The following is a 19866-nucleotide window of genomic DNA, read 5'->3' on the forward strand; positions in this document are numbered from 1 at the left end:
TCCCCCACACTCCCCCCCGCTCGCCGCGCGGCTGCTGGAAATTGTAGTTCTCCACGTCCTCAGGGCCAGCTCCCCGGCTGCAGCTTTGCAGACGGACTACAAAACCCAGGATACATCGCAGCCTCGCCTCCCAGGCCCCCGCCGCTCCCGGAGATCGCCTCAGAGTGGTCCCAGCGAGAAGAGGGCAGGGCCTTAGTCACGCCAGCGAGGAGGCCGCCAATGGGGACTGGGGTGGGCGGGCCGGGAAGTCCTGGCCTCTGGCCGCCTAGCCAGCCGCCGTGGAGAGAGGTGGGGGAGGGACCTCAGCAGAGCTCGTCGTGGTTCTCCAGCGAGCGGTAGGATTGAGGCAGAAAAAGCTGGTCCTTGTCTCATGGAAAGCACTAAATTCAAGGTTTCTGACTGCATTTTGTGAGTTGAAGACATTTAACGGAGGAATTCTCTTGTGTAATAGAGATACCTGAATGTTGAGACAACAGTGCCAACGCTTACTGCATGTTTACCTTGTCCAAGGCACTGTCCTAAGCGCTTTTCGTGAAGTGTTTAACTCAGTAGCTTTGTCAACCGCGTACAATCAGTTCTGTTAGTGCCATTCCTGTTGAAGGCGCTGGAGGCGGGAGGCTACATTTGCAGAGCACATGGTTCTTGCCATTGTTCAGTGTTCGCTTCAGGGGGTCTTCAGCCTAGCTCACCAATACAGAGAAAACTGATACCCGGAGAAGGAAATTAGGTACTGCAGTTCCCACAACAAGACCAGGACACCCCTTTCCTATGTCTCAGAAAGTCTGAGATCTACCCCCTGCAAAGAGAAAAGATGGCACCGTGGGGCGGTGTCTTCTGGCCTCCCTCGAATTTTGTCTCTCAGTTAAAGGGCCAGGAATTCAGTGACTGATAACATGATGTGACCGGAAATGGAAGACTGAGCACTCCAGGTAACGGAGCCCTTTTGCCAAAGAGCCTCACTGGTGCGTCCCAGCCCAAACTCACGTTGAGGCTTAATTTCTCAGTGCACTGTGTCAGAAGGTGGGGCCTGTGGAGGTGTTTGGGTCATGGAGGCGCTGCTGTCATGAGTGTATTGATGACTTTCTCCGGGGACTAGATTAGATCTGGGAGGAGTCAGGTCTCTGGTAGGACGGGATTCCTTACCTGAGAGCCAGTTGTTATAAAGCAAGATTACCCCTGGTGTTTTGTTTGGCCTCTTTGTCAGTTACCTACTTTTCAGCCTCCCATGGGCTTCCATCCTGTGACGCCATCCGCTTTATGAAGCAGAACTTCCCTTCAGAGCTGTTGACTAAATACATCTCATTTTACTTATAATTTACCCAGCCTCAGGTGTTTAATCAAAGCAACACAAAATAGCCTAAGAAATAGATGATATAACAGGGGTTGTGAAAAAGAAACAGAAGAGACACAAACTATGCCACTTTAATTTTTTTTTTTTTTTTCTGGTACAGGGGATTGAAGCCAGGGCCTTTGCGCTGAGCTACATCCCAAACCCTTTTTATTTCTTATTTGACATAGGATCTTGCTAAATTGTTAAATTGCCCAAGTTGATCTTGAATTTGGGATCCTCCTGCCTCAGCCTCCTAGCATGCTGGTACTACTCCCAATTTACTTTTTTTTTTTTTTTTTTTTTTTTTTTTTCAGGTGTCTCTTTGAGACAGGGTCTCACTATGTAGTTGAGACTGACCTGGAACTCACTATGTAGCCCAGGCTGCTCTCGAACTCACAGCGATCCTCCCTCATCCTCCCGAGTGCTGGGATTATAGGTGTGCACCACCACGCCTGGCCCCAGTTTACTTTTTACATTTAGATTTAATCCTTACAGTTTTTTTTGTTTCTTTGTTTTGTTTTTTTGATACTGGTTATTGAATTCAGGACCTCGAGATCTCCAGGCAGACTCTGTGCTGCTGAACTAAATCCCTCAGCCCATTGCTAGTCTTTGAAATATGGATGATTAAGAATTTGAATTTAAAACAAAACTGCCAGGCGTGGTGGCACATGTCTGTAATCCCAGCACATGGGAGGCTGAGGCAGGAGGATCTCTAAGAGGTTGAGGCCAGCCTGGACTACATAGCAAGACTCTGGCTCAAAAAAACAAAATGAAACAAAAAGCAAAACTTGAACTTGCCAGGCATGGTGGTACACACCTGCAGTCCCACCTATTTGGGAGACTGAGGCGGGAAGATTGTGAATTTGAGGCCAATTTACACAGTATGGTGAAATCCGGTCTAAAAGAGACTGGAGAGGGGGCTTGGGAGGGGGATGGAAATAAAATAAAATTTAATAAGAAAGAAGAGACTGAGCCTGCATGTGGTGACACACACCTTTAGTCCTAGCACTCAGCTACCTGAGGTAGGAGGATTGCCGCAAGTTTGAAGCCAGCCTGTGCTACATCATGAGTTCAAGGCCAGCCTAAACTACATAGTGAGACCTTGTTTCAAAACATCAATCTATCAATAGATAAGGGTGGGGGATATAGGTAATAATTACAGACAGATTAATCCCTGATTCTTTTTGGGAATAATTCTACATTTCCATTTTACAGGATTTATATGGGAAATTAAATAAGAGAATGCAAATAAAATGTTCAGCATACCGCCTCTCATAGGTATTATATGTTAGCGATGGTTATGTTTATTATTTCTGATGTTCTATGCTGGTAAGGAAGAAATGTTAAGTATTTAGATTACAGTATTTGCTCAGTATTTGGGATTGGATCCCAGGTCTAATAGGTGCCTTGTGGTTCCTCTTTTTATTGTTTTCACCATAGGTTCAACATTTCTTGATTATATTTGTGATAGAAAATCTCCTTCTAAGCTTACAGGTGTGTAGTCTGGCAACTCAGAACCCTGAGTGGTGACTTAACCTATTACTGTTTCATTTTCTCATCACTCCGTCGTACACTGAGCAATAAATACTCTCAAATGATCATGTTTTCCAAACTTTTTTGCGAGTCAAGATCTGACATGGCTTCAAAGAATACTCACTATTTAGTATTATTTACCCATTGTTTAAGTCTGGTGTGTACATCTGATTCTCTACCAACATACATCTTTTGGTTGTTCCTTGCTTCTTTGGATAGCATGAGTTTAAAAATCAAAGAAGTAGTACATATTCCTTGTGATAGGCTGACCATAGTATGAGAAGAAAGAGAGCTAGAAATGAAAAACCATAGGAATTTGGGTAAGTTTTCCATACAGGCTGCTGCTAGTTTCTGTGGCCACAAAGATGAGAATACACATGAATAATTTTTTTGCTTTGTTTTGTTTTTGGTTTTCTGAGACAGGGTCTCACTATGTAGTTGAGACTGACCTGGAACTCACTATGTAGCCCAGGCTGGTCTCGAACTCACAGTGATCCTCCTGCCTCAGTCTCTCGAGTGGTGGGATTATAGGCTTGCACCACCACGCCCAGGACACACATGGATAATTTACAAATTAGATTTTAAACTAACATCTGTGATATTACTGGAGTGAATAACCTACTCTGGGCAGGGCGTGGTGGTGCACACCTGTAAACCCAGCACTCAAGAGGCTGAGGTGGGAGGATCACTGCAGAGTTTGAGGCCAACCTGGGCTGCATAATGAGTTCAAGGCCCACCTGAACTACATAGCAAGATCCTGTCTTTAAAAAAATGAAACAAAACAAAAAATATTGACACATCCAGTTTGCTTTGGCTGAGGGCGTATCTAGAGAGACTCAAGTGGATGGTGCTTAACAAGTTGACCATGAAGACTCTGGATATGCCTTCAAAACACTGGATCAAAAAGCTTCAAACAATGGATCTTGCCTCTAGATACACTCCGTTCTTTGGATTCACAGACTCAAATCAAAATCTCACTGTGACAGAGCATCACGTCAACACCATCGGTCATAATCCTTGTGATCATGATCATCACTGTTATAATGTGAAAGCACAACTGATAGTACTTGAGCTGTAACTATGTTCCAGGCACTAAAGTATGTGCTGGGGGAGGGGGCCGTAGTCAAGTTTAATGAATCAATAAACAAGAAAACTCTAGGCTGTGATACATGATCTGAAGGAAATCAGGTTGATATGCTAGAGTTCCTGGGGCTGGAGAAGAAGACAGGCCCCAGTTGAGAGTGGACGGTCAGGGAAGCCTTTTCTGAGGTGGCTTTTGAGCTGGAAAACTAAACTAATTGGGAACCCTGTGCCCAGTCCTGGAGGTAGGTTTCATTTGAGAACTAGAAGCAAAGGGAAGGGAGTAGAGGAAAAGGGGCACAGTGAGATAGGAAGTGAAGTCAGAGATGTACTCAGATAGGACCTTAGGGACCACCAGAAGACGTCTTCACCCGTGGTTGTGACGCACTCTATGACTTTCTAACACAGAGCTGTGTAGGCTGCTTTGTGGCGAGTGTGGATTGGAGAGGAGCCGTGTCCTGGAAAGACCAGTCTCAGACTCACCCTCACCTTCCTGGCCCACATTCAGTCACTATCCAAGTCTTGAGTGAGGGGACTTGGGAGCATGCCAGGAGCCATCTATGGGCCTCAATCAGTTGGTGGCAGCAGATATTGGGACAAGCGTTCAGATCAAGACTTTCAATTTGAACAAACACTGAATTTCTACAATGCCCCAGGCGTTGTTGTGGGGCCTAGGGGAATAGCACTAACAGGACAAAGTCCCTAACCTCCTGGAGCTTGCATTGCAGGGGAGATGTAAATAAGAGACAAGTATCTAGATATATACTATTGTTTTAAATTGTGTAAATGCTGTGAGGATAAAGAACGCAGAGCCAAGCCCCGGCATGGTGGCACATGCGTATAATCCCAGTGATATAGGGCATATGCTATATGGATCTCCAAATAATATAAGGGAAATATTATAATTCCCAACCTGCCTGGGGATTTAGCTCACTTACCTGCTTCACAAGCACAAGGTCCTGAGTTTGAGCCCTGGTACTAAGAAAAAACGAAAACAAACCCAATCTGCTAGACATCCGACATACCAAGTTTCTGTTCTCTAAAATCGAAGAATGGATTCTAGGAACAATGGAGGTTAAGAGTAGGAAGAATTTATTGAAAGATAGCTCTGTCTAAGAGAGATGGCTTGGAAAGTGGATTGCCTACAGATCCCGCTTTTCAAGGGAGTTTTTTAGAGCAAAACCACCAGGTGAGGCAGGTCTGAGGTGGAACAAAACTATAGTCAATTTATAAGATTACAAGAGTAGTTGCTTAGGTAATATTGATCCAGTGGAAAATCACAAGGTAGGTGTGAGGTGGGGCCACACTATGGTCAACCAATAAGATTACAAGTATAATGGCTTAGGTAATATGGGTTAAAGGATCAATTGCGGGAAACTAGTCATGCAGCAAGCACACATGGAACAAACAAGGATTTTTCCTGTTGTACTCAGTTCTTCTTGTCTCGAAGCCTGTCCTTCAGTAAATGTGCCTCCAGCCACAGTTGTGATGTGTTCTTTTCTCCTGCATTGACTTCAAGGGCCCAGCGCTGTCTGACTGTCTATAATATTTCTAATTTAGCTGTCTACAATACCAGCATCCTGGGAGGCTGAGGCAGGAGGGGTTCAAACCCAGCCCGGGCAGTTCAGCAATTTAGCAAGATTTTGTTTTAGGCAGGTGTGGTGGTGCACGCCTGTAATCCCAGCACTCGGGAGGCTGAGGCAGGAGCATCCTGTGAGTTGGAGACCAGCCTGGGCTACATAGTGAGTTCCAGGTCAGTCTCAACTACATAGTGAGACCCTGTCTCAAAAAACAAACAAAAAAAAAAAAACAAAAAACAAACACACAAAAAAAAGAAAAGAAAATTTACAATGTAAGGTGAAAGAATTGGGAGAGATTTGAACTCTGTTTCTGTAGATGAGTTATGAGGTAGATGGGAGTGGGGAAGGACAGATTTTAGAGAAGCGTGGAGAATAAGTAGGAAATCAAGGGTTCTCCTTAGCCTTGTTGATCCTATGCATGCTTTGTCATAGAAGCTGGCTTAATTAATGTTGTGCATCTCACAGGCCCCCAGTTTGGGTTACAGACATTTCTGCTCTGCTCAGGAATGAGCCTTCTGGGGGTTTCCTTTTGGGAAAAGGAGGAGCCTCTCTTTGGAGTGGCAGCTCCGGCCTTCTGACACTAGTTTCAGCAAGTCCAACCGCATTATCCTCTTGGCTGCCTCTTCAGTTTCCTAAAGACCTTGTCTGCAATGGTGGAACCAACCCACCCACTCTTCCCAGACGGAAAGTTGGGGGTCACCCCCGTCCCCACCACCATGACGTGCATCCAAAGCCTTCCCGTTGCTGTTATCCTCGTATCTGTCTTTTCCTTTCCAACCTCACTGCTCTTGCCTGAGCACCACCTCCACATCTCTCGTCTGGGCTCTCCAAGGCCCTTTCCTGCCTTTTGGCTGGCTTTATCTGACCCGTCCTCTTTGGAAATGCTACAGAGCATTTTCTTCAGAGCAAACACGATTACCATGGCCGGCGCTTAGGATCATCTCTCTCCCTGCTTTATGGTCTTCAAGATGAAATCAAGGATATAAGACCCCTTGTGATTGACTTCTGTGTTCATCTTTAGCTGCATCTCTTGTTTTTCACTTATCCTTCATTATGTGCCCCAATAAGACAAAAATCATATAGCAGACTGAGGGCATGCTGTGGCCTGATGCCCTCCAGCTGGCCTTGAATTACCTGGGTAGCTCGCACCGGTTTCAAAGTCATGGCGATCCTCCTGCTTCATCCTCTCCAGTGCCAGGCTAGCAGGTGTATGCCACCATGCCTAACTGGAAGTCTTTTTTTGAGTGCTCATTAAACACCTATTTCTACCTAAAAACCCAGCCAAGAAATCCCTCCCCCTTTTTTTTTTTTTGCCAAAAATGTCCTCTCTTTTATGCTACTGTCAGTCCCTGTACATGTTTCTCTCTACCACTTACTGAGTAGTAACAGTAATCTCTGTTTGCTTGCTGCCTTCACTACCAGGGGAAACTCTTTATTTTATTTGTTTGTTTTATCTTGCGATACCAGGGATCGAACTCTGGACCTTGTGCTTGAGGAGGCAGGTGGCAGCACCACTGAGCTGAATCTCCAGCGCCCAGATGAGCTCTTTAAAGTTTGGGGTTGTAAGTTATTTTGCTTGATGTCTTTGAGCATAGAATGGGGTCTGACCCCAAAAGAGGGCTCATAAATAATTAAATTGAATTGGTTTGGCCCTAGGTCTCTCAGAAGCAACCTGGAAACACTCATCCTGGTAGAAACTTCCAGTAGCCAATAATTAATGATGATAGAAGCAGTTTAGCATCTCTGGTAGGAATGAATCACTGTATTTTATGAGGGTAGTAGTGAAGAGAGTTCGGCCTGAGAACCATAATGTACTTCTAACATTATATTTAATCAGGGGCAGCTGTAATTACAGTTGCTCTTCCTGGGTCTGAGACGCCTACTAGTGTTTTTGTGAAGGCTGTGAGCAGGGTAGAGTAGAAATGAGTGGGTTAAGAACTAGGCATTATATCAGGCATTATAATTAGGGCTCCATTCATTGCTCCATCTTGAGTAGTCATTTTGCCTATATCTCAGTTTCCTCGTCTGTGCGGTGGGGGCTGAGACGGTTCCTGTGAGGCAGTGTGAAGATGCAACGGTTTTTGTTTCTAAAATGCTGTGAGAAGGAAAGGGTGACTTTGGTGGTGACTGATAGGCAAAGCATTCATGCTGATGTTGAGATTTCAATTTAAATAGCATTTCTGCACCCCACTACCACACACAAGCAGACTGGATTACAGGACCTGCTTGACCTTCTCTTAAATCTCTTGCTAGGTGTGGTGTGCATGCCTGTAAACATAGCCGTTGGGGTGGAGGGGGCCGCTGAAGCAGGAGGGTCATTGTGAATTCGAGGCTATGTAGTGAGTTCTAGGCCAGCCTGGAGTACAGGATGAAACCCTGTCACAAAACAAACAAAACACACAACTGTCATACTTTTGTTCCTAGCACTCTCTGTGATATTATTTAGCTTGACTTCCTGGCTCAGTTGAGCAAGTCCCCTTTATCATTCATTATTGTGCCCTCAACTCTTTTTTGGTGGGGGCATTTCAGACAGGGTCTCACTATGTAGTTGAGACTGACCTCGAACTCACTATGTAGCCCAGGCTGGTCTCAAACTCACAGCAATCCTCCTGCCTCAGCCTCCAGAGTGCTTGGATTACAGGCGTGCGCCACCACGCCCTGCCGTGCCCTCAATTCTTGATACATACAGACAGCTTCCACTGAATGCATGAGTGAGTGAATGGATCAATGACCAGAGCTTTCCTGCTGGCTGCTAACACGGAGGACTGTGGCATGATGTATTTGCTTGTGTGTGTGTGTGCGTGTGATGTGCACGTGGTAGGATGGTTTGGTGAGGCCAAATGTGAGAAAGCTGGTAGAAAGCCCACAGTGATGGTGAATGCAGGCTATTGAAGAGTGGTGAACCAATGTAATGGATTAAGAGCACGTAAGGGGGACCAGGGATTTGGCTCAGTGGTCCCCGATGCCTGCCTCGCAAGCACAAGGGCCTGGGTTTGATCTCCAGTACCAAAAAAAAAAAAAAAAAAGAGCACATAAGGACATCCCAGAATTTTTAAACCTGTCACTGCCTTAGGCTGTGAGGCCAGAGTTTATAATAAGAATAGTTTGCATGGTTCTACTTTAGAAATCAAAAGCTTAGCCAACTAGCCAGCAAGAATAGCTTTCTGAAGCTTACAGCCTTGTGAAAATTCCAAAACTGGGGATAATGCAAAAAAGAGGTTCTCTTGCTGTCTTTGAAAAGCAGGATTAAAAATAAAAAAGACCTCAATATTCTTTTTATCTCTGCTACCAATCATCTGACATTTCCTATGCAGAAGCGCATTGATGGCGGAAAGGAAAGCACCTAGAAATAAATCAAGTGCTTTGTATGAAATCATCGGCTAAGGACTAAAAGTACTTGGTGGCCAAGCTAAAGCAGTGCTCTTCAGTGTGTGGTTATCTGGGGCTTGCTGATTGCCAAAAACAGCTACTGGCCCCAGACAGAATATGGAGCAGGAGAAACATCACCTGAGCATGTTTTTAGTTTAGTTGATATTTTCTTCACAGCCAGACTTCCCTGAAGGCAGCACTACATTGATTTATAGTTTGGCCTTAAGCTTAGATCAGTAAAAATGGCTCAGTGATAGGCTGCTCTGAGTAGCACTGCTCTAGAGCCTGGGCTTTGGGATCAGTTAGTTCTGACTATTATTTAAGCAAGTCCTCTAAACTCTGAGTCTTGGATTCCAAGTATGTGGAATGGAGATTGCTGTGCTCTGTAATAACTGTAAGCACCAACCATAGGCCAGGCACTATTTTGAGAGAGTATAAGTTTGCTGTGACTTGGGAAGATAGGATTTCTACTATCAGGGAAAGGAAGGAAAAGGGGGAGAGGGAAAGGGGAGGGAGGGAGAGTAAGAAGGGGGAGGGAAATCCCATTAGGCAAGGCTGGGTGGGCATGATGGCTTATGCCTGTCTGTAAACCCAGCACTCAGGAGGCTGAGGCGGGCCTGAGCTACATAGTGAGTTCAAGGGCAGCTTGAGCTACACACCAAAACCCTGTCTGGAAAAAAAAAAAAGGAAAGGCTGTTCTTGAGAAGGTTCATTTGAGAGGTCTGAAGAGAAAGCTGTATGAAGAACTCAAGGATGAGTGATTCTGATACAGGGTGCATGATATAGGACCTTCAAATAATCCAAATAATGTAGGGGTTAGGATTAACGTTAGGGTTAACTCCCACTCTGCTAGATATCCAATACACTGTGTTCTGTAAAATTGAAGAATGAATTCAAGAAACAATGGAGGTTAAGAGTAGGAAGTATTTATTCATTTATTTTTGGTTTGCTTTTGTTCTGTTTGAGGCAGGATCTTCCTTTGTAGTTCAGGCTGGCCCTGAACTTACTATGTAGCCCAGGCTGGCCTCAAACTCATGGTGGTCCTACTGCCTCAGACTCCACTGTGCTGGGATCATAGGCACTTGGCTTAAGAGTAGAAAGTATTTATTGAGGGATAGATAACTTCTGTCTAACAGAGACAAAAGGGGCCTGGAAAGTAAGTTGCCTATGAGCCCTACCTCTCAAAAAAGTTTTAGAGTAAAATCACGAGGAAGGTAGGAAATCACAAGACAGGCACAAGGTGGGACAAAACTATGGTCAACCAATAACATTACAAGTAGAGAAGTATAGTTGCTTATGTAATTTTTTTTCTTTTCTTTTTCTTTTTTTGGTACTGGAGATTAAACTCGGGACCTTGTGCTTTCAAGACAGGTGGTGGACCCGCTGAGCTAAATCCCTGGCCCTTGCTTATGTAGTATTGATTCACTGGGGAAGCAAATCATGTAGCAGGTGTGTATGGAAAGAACAAAGGCCTTTCCTGGAAGGGATGGGTTAAGGTCTTGGTCCCCCACCCAGGTGATTCATGCCTATGAAGAATATCAGTCATTATGGGTTTTCCTGGGAAAGGAGGTATAGTCACTTTATCTTTGTTTTGCAGTCTGGCCTTCAGTGGATGAGTCTCCACCCACAGTTATAATGTGTTCTTCTGCACTTGCTTCTTTGAGGGCCCAGCCTTGTCTGACTGCTTATAATATTTCTAATTTAGCTGTCCACAATACTTCCACCAGAGGTAAGAGCAAGTACAAAACCCCTGAGTTATATTGAGCAACAAGAAGCTTGCCAATGGGATGGAAATACAGCGAGCAAAGGGGAGGCAAGTCAGAAAATCTGGTAGGATCAATCTCATGCAGGGCATAATAGGATACTGGTGGAGTTTGGATTCCATTCTAAAAGCATTTTGAAACCATTGGAGGTTTGTAGGCCTAATCATAAAGTTCCTTGTAAACCATGTTAAAGAGTTTGGACTTTGTCCAAGGAACAACAGCAATTCAGCAAAGATTTCAAATCAGAGCAGTGTTAGGATTAGAACTGCATTTTAGAAAGCTTAATCCGCTATGGTAAAGATAACAGCTTAGGCAGGACTGGCGGCATAGACACAGCTAGGGGAAAGCATTCTGATAGTTGAATGAGTGAATCAATGCTAGCATGACTGAATTAACATCATTAGCTAGATCATTAGGGAAATAGATGTAACTCCCAAACCTGCTAGATATCCAAAGCATGAGTTTGTGTTCTCTAAAATGAAAGAATGAATTCTAGGAACAACAGACGTTAAGATTAGGAAAAATTTATTGTGAAAAAGATAGCTTCTGTCTAATAGAGACAGAAGGGGGACCAGAAAATGGGTTACCCACCAATGCTGCTTTTCAAAGATGTTTTATGGGACAAAGCTACAAGGTGAGGCAGGTTCAAGGTGGGACAAAACTGTAGTCAACTAGTAAGATTGCAAGTACAGTCACTTAGGTAATGCTGATCCCATGAGAAATCACAAAGTGGACAACTCTATGATCAACCAATAACATTATGACAAGTATATTTGCTTAAGTAATATTGATTAGGTGGGGACCCAATGGGGAAGTTGTAAGGTTAGATAGGAGGGTGATTGAGACCACTGAGGCGGACAAAGCTTAAGCAATGTCCACCCATCTGTGTGCAGATAGGCTAAGGGTGAAAAGGCCATTGGCACTGAGAGGAGGGTGGGGATAGTTGTTGGAGGGGAGTTTAGGTAGGGAAGGGGGCACTGCTTAACACGATGGAAAATTTTAGAATCCCATTGGTGATGGGCCTGGACCTGGCTGATAAACAGGGAGGTGGTAGGAGGAGCAGGGCAGCTGCTGGCTTTTGTTATCTCTGTCCTCCTGCGGATGTAGCAGGTCTGGAGGGCAAGGGTTTCCCTTCTGGTTGGGAGGGGATTCAACTTGGGGGGCCTGTCAGAAGTAAGTCACAAGGCAAGGGTGACAAGAATTTTTGGTCAGGGAACTTTCCTGGAAGGGGTGGTTAGATCTTGGTACCCCACCTAGGTGATTATTACCTACCTAAAATATTAATCTATTTATCCTAGGAGAAGCACAGGGGTGTGGTAGTTTCTCTTCTTTCACAGTGCTGGCCTTCAGTAAATATGTCTTGATTGTCCTCCATGTTGGATCCTTGAAGTCCAGCCCTGTCTAACTGCCTACAAGACATCTAATTAACTTACCTATCTATAATAGTTTCATTTTGACAGGAGCTTCACCACCTTTTGCTCTGGATGTTCTTGAGCACAAACATGAGGTCACAAGGAAGTTTATTTTTAATTAACATTTGAATGGTTAAATTGATGAGATGAAAATCAAACTAGCTCTTCCTTCACTATGTAGGAGCTCAGTCCTATGCACAGTGCTAATCTTTCCCCAGTATAGGTATCTATTCCCTTTACCTTGTTTGCTTTTTACCTGGTTACCCTCATATTCGTTGATGCTCTGAATAGGACAAGACAGTTTCCAGTGTCAGCTAGTGTGATTTCTCTCTGGAACCAAACAAATGGCCAAGCTCTGCTTGGAATTTCTATTTCCAGAGTAATCCAACCACAGAGTATGGTGTACAAGGCAGGCTGGGACTATACCAGCTTGGTTGATAGAATTCTTAGTTCTCTTACTCAGAATTCCTACTTGGTGTCTGAGGCCTCACCAGTGAACACTGGCTTAAACAGTATCAGTGATCGCTGGGCATGGTGGCACACACCTGCAATCCCAGCACTTGGGAGGCTGAGACAGGAGGATCACTGTGAGTTCGACACCAGCCTGGGCTAATAGTGAGTTCCAGGTCAGTCTCAACTACATAGTGAGACTCTCTCAAAAACCAAAACCAAACCAAACCAAACCAAAACAGTGTCAGTGATCAACTGACAATGAGAGTTGTTTATTTTTAGTGTGTGTGTGTTACCAAGATTGAACTCAGGGCCTTAGCCCTGAGCTAACTCCATAGCCCTTTTTAAATTTTATTTTTTATTTTGAGATGAATTTGCTAAGTTTCCTAGGTGGGGCTTGAACTTGTGATCCCCTATCTTTAGTTTCTCAGAATGTTAAGATTGCAGGGATGCATCACCACACCTGGCTGAGAGCGTTGTTTATTAAGCACTTACTTTCCAGGCATTGAGCTGAGGGATTTATGTATATTCTCTGATTCTCAGAACAGGTATTCTGAAATAGCTATACTTTATTTATTTATTTGTTTATTTTTGTTACTGGGGACTGCACTCAGGACCTTGTGCTTGTGGCAGGTGGCAAAACCACTGAGCTAAATACCCAGCCCAAGATAGCTCTACTTTAAAAAGAAAGACACTAGATGCAGAGAATCTAACTTACCTAATATCATACAACTAGTGGGATTGCAACCAGGGTTAGAATTTAGTTCTTTATGATTCCAAAGCCCTCTGTCATTTTAATATTTTCAATTTATTATCTATTTTGGTGACTATAGGTATTAAAGTTATATGTGTTTATTGTCATGTATTCAAACAATATGAGTATATAAAGTAACTGTTGAAAATATTTGCTTTTTATCTCTTTTGCTTACTAATTACCTATTTGCTACTGTGTAGCAAAGCATTGTGATGCTTAGTAGTTAAAAAGAAAAACCAATTACCATCTTTCATGGTTCTTGGGCTGGGCTAGTCCTGCTCCACTCTGCCTCTGATGTGGTAATAGTTGGATATTAACAGAGGTGGGAATGTTCTAGAAAACTTTCCCACTCTCACATGTAGCACAAATATAGGCTGGGATCTCAGTGGTTTGTCTAGTGGAATTCAAACACTTGACTTGTCCCCTCTGCACCCTGGGCTTTCTCACAGCCCAATGGCTGAGCATCACAATCGCAGATTTAAAGTTATATTACAAAGTTACAATGATAAAAACAGCATGGCACAAAACAGACTGGCAGGATGGTGGAACAGAATAGAGGGTGGAGAAACAAACACAGGCATATTCAGCCACCAAGTCTTTGACAAAGGGGCAGGAAACTATGCTGGAGGAAAGACAGCCTTCTTAACACATGGTGCTGGGAAAATTAGTTATATGCAGAATGAATCTAGACCCACATCTCTCATCCTGAACTAAAATAAAATCAAAATGGATCAAAGTCATAGATATTAAAATAGAAACATTGCCTCTGCTGGAAGATAAAATAGGTAAATTCTTGAAGACATGGGCATAGGCAAAGACCTTTTTTAACAGTAAATTTACAATAATTTTTGCTTTGAAAATTTATTTCTCAGAAAAATGTTCTTATTCCATTACTTTTCTCAAATTTTATTACAGTACAAGACACATGAGTATTAATCCCTCTCAAAATCCTCCCCCTAACTTTGAACATACTTATTCCATCATTTTTTTATTGGTACATTTTAGATATACATAATGATAACATTCATCATAGGGAATTTGTACCCATGCATGATATATCTTGCATCTTTTTTCTCATTCCCCTTCCCTCTGACACCTCTACCTCTCTTATTTACAAAAGCTTTGTTTCCTTTACGAGATAGGGCCTAGTGGGTGGAAGTTAGGCCATGGGGGCATTCTTTGAAGGTGATTATGGGACTTCAACCTCTTCCTGTCTCTGTCTTTGCCTGCTGGCCAATCGGAGGTGAGCAGCTTCCTTTATCACCCACTCACCATGATGTATGTATTGCCTTGCCACAGGCCCCAATACCAACAAAGCCAACCTATCATGGACTGAAATCTCTAATACTGTAGGCGAAAATGAATTTTCTCTCTTTTTTGTCTTTATTAAGTTTATTGGTACATTTTAGGTATACAATACAGTTACATTTATCATTGGGACCTTGTACCTTTACATGACTTATCTTGGTTCTTATCTTTCCTCATTCCCCAGCCCTCCCTTTACTCCCTCCACCCTTCCCTGTTTTGATCCTTATTTACACTCTTAGTTTTTCACACCAGAGAAACTATTTGATATTTACATATGTGTGTCCTATTAATTTCACTTAAGAGTATGGCCTCAGTGTGCATCCACTTGGCTATAAATATCTCTAGTTTCTTGTTCTTTATGGCTGAGTAGTACTCCATTTTCTAAAAAAAACATCTTTATCCAGTCTCCAGTTGATGGGCAGTTGGACTGTTTCCAAGTTTTAGCTATTACAAATGGTGCCACTATAAATATGGGTGAGCATGTATCACTGTAGTATGATTCTTTTAATTGTTTTGGGAAGATACCCAAATTAATTATCTTAGGTATTTTGTTACAGTAAAAGAAAGTTGACAAGCAGAAATTGTCTCTTCTCAATACCCAGCAGACAATGATGGGTTAGGCTTCAAAAAAGTGCAGTAAACATTTCCACACAAAGAGCACAAGACAGGTGGAATATAGCAGTTACTGATTGTGGCAATCCTGAAATCCAGTCAAGCACATATTTCTGGTGCCAGTTCTACTCAGTAATTCTCTACAGCTCTGCTTTCTGTGTTCTTGGTTCCAGTTCATGAATTTAATCTTTGTTTTCCATGAAATATAACCTATGCTTGCCACTAAGAATTTTCTTCAACTTCTTTCTTATTTATAGAAGTTTTGGGATCCAAAAGCCATAGGTCACTCTGGTTCCTCATGACTCTTGAAACCCTAAAGTCCTGGCTCTACCTGTGAAGGGCTGTCTTGTATCTTGTAGGATGGCTAGCAGCATTCCTAGCTTCTACTCTTTAGAGGTCAGCGGCTCAACCCTCCTCCACCTCAAGTTGTGATAACTAAAAATATCTCCACACATTGAGAAATGGGCCCTGAGGTGAGGGGCAATATTGCCCTGAGTTGCAACCCACTGCTTTGGATAAAAAGCCAGAAATTTATGCCTAAAGCTATAGACTCCAACACCTCCATCTGCACTGACTTTCCAGTCTGACTCCCACTAGGTTTTTGCCTCTAAAACTAGATGACAGGAGGAGGAAAGTAGACATGAATGCCCATTTTGTAATACTGGCATTGCAGAAAGGAAAATCTGCATGGCTCCCTTCTTCCTTCCTTCTGGCAGCCCGGATCAGCCCTTCCCTTTAAATTAGCTTCAGGTGTTTTCAGCAGCTCTGGTTCACTGAACCTCTCTGGCTTGAAAAACAACAGACTTGGCAAGATCTGACAGTGCAGAGAAACTCTTTCTTCAGTTCCTTCCACTTGAGCCTCAGCTGTGGGTCAAAGTTCAGCCAGTGATTGCCTGAGGGAGAGAGGAGTTCTGTTTCCAGGGCTGCTCCAGTTTCACAACAGGGTCCACAGGCATAACTGTACAAACCTGAATTTTCAAGGTAAGAATATGAATTATCCTCAGATTGTTGCATAAGTATAAATCTTTTTTTTTCTAGTACTGGGGATTGAACTCTGGACGTTGCATTTATAAGGCAGCCATTGTCCCACTGAGCTAAATCCCTGGCCCTAAAAATATCTTAAATTCTGTAAAAAGTCTTTACTTAAGACTGAGAAAAAAAATCAGTTGTTTATTTTATTTTTATATTTTGTGGTTGTGGGAATTGAACCCAAGTTCCTCACATTGAAGTTCTATCCCCAGCTCTTTATTTTTTATTTTGACACAGGGCCTCACTAAATTGCAAAGTTGCCCAGGCTGGGCTCAAACTTGAGATCCTTTTGCCTCAGACTTCCACATTACAGGTGTGTGCTGCCATGTCTGGCTTGTTTATTTTATTTTGTGAGACAGAGTTTAGCTGTGTTGTTCAGGCTAACTGTGAGCTTCTGGGGTCAAGCAATCCTACCTAGCTGGGACTATGGGTATGGTGCTGCATCTTCTTGATTATTTTAAATCTTATTGAGACAGATGAGAAGCACCTGACTCATTTTTCCCCTGCCAGTTCTAGGAGGGTGTGGCTTAGCCAGTGGCTGGCTGCCTCTCCATGTTTCCCATTGCTCCCCCTTGCACCTCAAGGGACTGGGACAGTTTACTTCATCATCCTGCCTGGCTATCTAATGGTGTCCTTCCTGACTATGAAATTACCATTTTCCACTCCCACATGAATGCAGCCCAGCAGTATGTGCCCCTTCCCAACTCCAGCCACTTCCGAGAAACTACTGGCTGAGAACAGGAAGGGAGGGATCTGGGCCCCTAATTTGCATACCCACATTCAAAGCAAGCCTTTTGAAGGTTCCCTGGTTTCAGCACTCACCCTCAATGAAACAGGCCTTCAAGCTGCTGCACAAGTAGCACTTCCCAAGAACTTGTCAGGGGTTAGGGCTTTCTTTGTCAACACCATCCGCTTCCCCTTGATGCAACACAGGTCCTGTTACAATGAAAACTCACTGATCTTCCTAGAAACCTGCTTGTGATTTACAGTGGAGCCTAAAGTCACAACTAGACTGACCTAACAACTTGGGTTAATTAGGTTAATGGAAGATTCATCTGCCTCTTGTCATCTATAACAAGTATCTCAGGAAATGTCCAGATCTCAGCTGTATTGACTTGTAACCAACCCTTCCTTGGGAACTGATCGAGTTTGTAAGTCAAGCATCCACTGTATTTCTCTGGTGATGCAGGCTGCCACAGTCCTATAAATCTTCTTGGGATTTTTATCCTCCGTAGTAGACTCTCAGAGCTCTTAATACCAAACCACTCTAGAGACCAGCAGCCAGCAGAGACCAGCAGCATAAATCAAGAACCCAGTAGAATCAAACTGTGGTGTCCAACACAAGATGCCATTGGAAGTATGAAGGCCAGCAACAGCAGTGACCAGTAGTTGGATGTGTCAGTTGTTGGCATCCAGCATTACCTGGTGTTGTCTGGTACATCAAGACTGCTAGCAGAGCTACGCTTTACTGAGCAAAAAGAGCCCTAGTCTGATTGGAAGTGTTATGGTGATACTAATGACTTTATCTGGAATGGGGTCTTCTTCTATCAGGTCCCATAAGGTAGGGCGGGCATGGCTCTCTGACTCTGTGTTTTACTACTTTCACCTTGCTCATTTACTGGCCTTCTCGCTATTCCTCAAATCCCAAGAGAGTCACTTGATGTTTCCTTTTCCTAGAACATACCTTATTTTAGTCTGCTGGACTTCGATAACGTGACACATACATGTGGCCTTTCTTTTGCCTCCAGTTCCAATGGAAAGGAATCTGGGTCAGTGTTAGTGGCTTGAGTAAAGAAATAGTGAGAAAAGGAATAAAAGAAAAATTTGAAATTTTATCTAAGCCATACCCAGTTCTCCCTAGAGCCTCCAAAAATGCCTCCTCTGGGAAGAACAAAGAGCACTAAGATCTCACCATCACCGGGTTTGTCAGAGTACATGGTGTAATACTTTTTGGCTCTGGGTGCTTGGAAGGCATCTATGGGTTTTGCTCGCCCTCTGTCCAATCTCACTTCTTGGAAAAATAACTTTGTTATTTTCCTTTGTGAATAGTTATGGTTTGTCTCTCCAACTCATGCAAGAGTTTAGTCATCGAAGCCATATATTAATGGTATTAAAAAGATGGAAACCTAACCTGACTATGGTGTTGTGAGGCACAGCCTTTGGGAAGTGATTAGGATCAGACTGAGCTCCTGAGAGTGGAGCACCAGGATTGGATCCTGATGGCTTTGTAAGGTGGGGGAGAGAGACCAGACACACAGACATGCACATTCCTTATTTCTTTGTCAATTTTTTTGGTCCCAGGGATTGAACTTCGGACCTTGCATTTGACCGTCAGGTGCAGTGCCACTGAGCTAAATTCCTGGCCGCATGTTCCTTATCTCTTGCTAGATGATCCATTGCATTGCCTCAGGACTTTACCAATAAGAAGGCTGTCACCACTGGAGGCCCTTACACCTTTTACCTCCATAACCATGAACCAGCATAAATCTCTTTTCTTTATAAGTGGCTTACCTCAAATATTTTGTTGTAGTAGTGAAAAATGGACTAATACAGTACCTTTTCTCATAGTCCATTCTCAGGTCCCGGTAATCCTGCAACCAGGCTTGGCAATCAGCATGTTTCATTTCTCTGGTCACAATGATTGGATTAAGGGTGGTGACATGAGCTAGATTTTGGTGCTTTTAGTGATCTCCTTTTCTCATTCAACGTGCTAAGATTGGGGGATATAAATTGCCTTTTTTTGCTTTATCCCTCTAGAGAGAACTTAATTCAGAAAGTCACGACAGAAACAAAACCAACAAAATGAAAGACCCATGTTTCCAATACCATTTGAGATCTCCTTGATTTCAGTTGCTTGAGTCAATTAACCTAGGTCCTAGTTTTTATTTTCCTTAGTCACCTGGATTTCAATTACTGACTCTTGGAACCAAGAGAGTCCTGAGTCATAAATGTGACTTTCTGAAGCTGGAGTGAGAGAGCCACCTAGGATGGGAGGGAATGTAAAAGCCATACCCCATCAGGAATGTTCAGAGTGCCTCAAGTGTTGGGTCTGTGAAAGAAGCAATTTCCTTTCCAGAAGGGCCTCACCATGCAGTCTGTTTAGTCTGCTTAGGTGTTCTCTTAGAGGGCAGAGATACAACAAAGAGAAGAGGTTTCAGAGGGAATGATGGAGGTTCAATAATTGCTATTAAGAAAAGGTGGGAATCCCTATTCTGGGAGCAAGAACCTCATCAGTAGAACTGTCTTGGCAGAAGCTGAACTCACGCATCTAGAAGTGCTATCACACTGGGGAATGGGGCAGATGTGGATGGACTTTGAGCTCAATTTCTATTGTGGGAGGTTCTGGTTGAGTGCAGTATTTGAAAATGTTGAGACTGAACTTGTGTACTCCTCTAGTTCTTGTGCTACACAGGGTGGGTAGAAGCAGATAGTCTAATGATTAAAAGTAAGGGCCCTAGAGTCTACCTAAGATGCCATTTGCTAGATGAGTGACCTTGAGCCAGTGACTTCATCTCATTGAGTCTGAGGGTCCTCCTTGTACTATGGCAATCCTTATGCTTAGGGTTAACCATGGATTGGCCACAGACATGGTATGCTGTGTTTTGTTTTGTTTTGGTCTGGTTTTGAGTCAGGATCTTGCAATGTA

The 19866-nt window shown here is 43.4% G+C and overlaps 1 long non-coding RNA gene across 2 annotated transcripts in view; it reads left to right on the forward strand.

Moving 5' to 3' along the window:
• Nucleotides 1-261: 261 nt before the first annotated feature.
• The window catches only part of LOC104860888, a 106085-nt gene continuing 86480 nt past the window's right edge, over nt 262-19866 (forward strand). For both annotated transcript variants that reach the window (XR_004516406.1, XR_779840.3), the window contains exon 1: nt 262-929. This is a non-coding gene — a long non-coding RNA (uncharacterized LOC104860888). The remainder of the gene's footprint in view (nt 930-19866) is intronic.

This window comes from Fukomys damarensis, unplaced genomic scaffold (assembly GCF_012274545.1).
Source record: "Fukomys damarensis isolate Sample0158 unplaced genomic scaffold, DMR_v1.0_HiC HiC_scaffold_9, whole genome shotgun sequence".
NCBI classification, from domain to species: domain Eukaryota; kingdom Metazoa; phylum Chordata; class Mammalia; order Rodentia; family Bathyergidae; genus Fukomys; species Fukomys damarensis.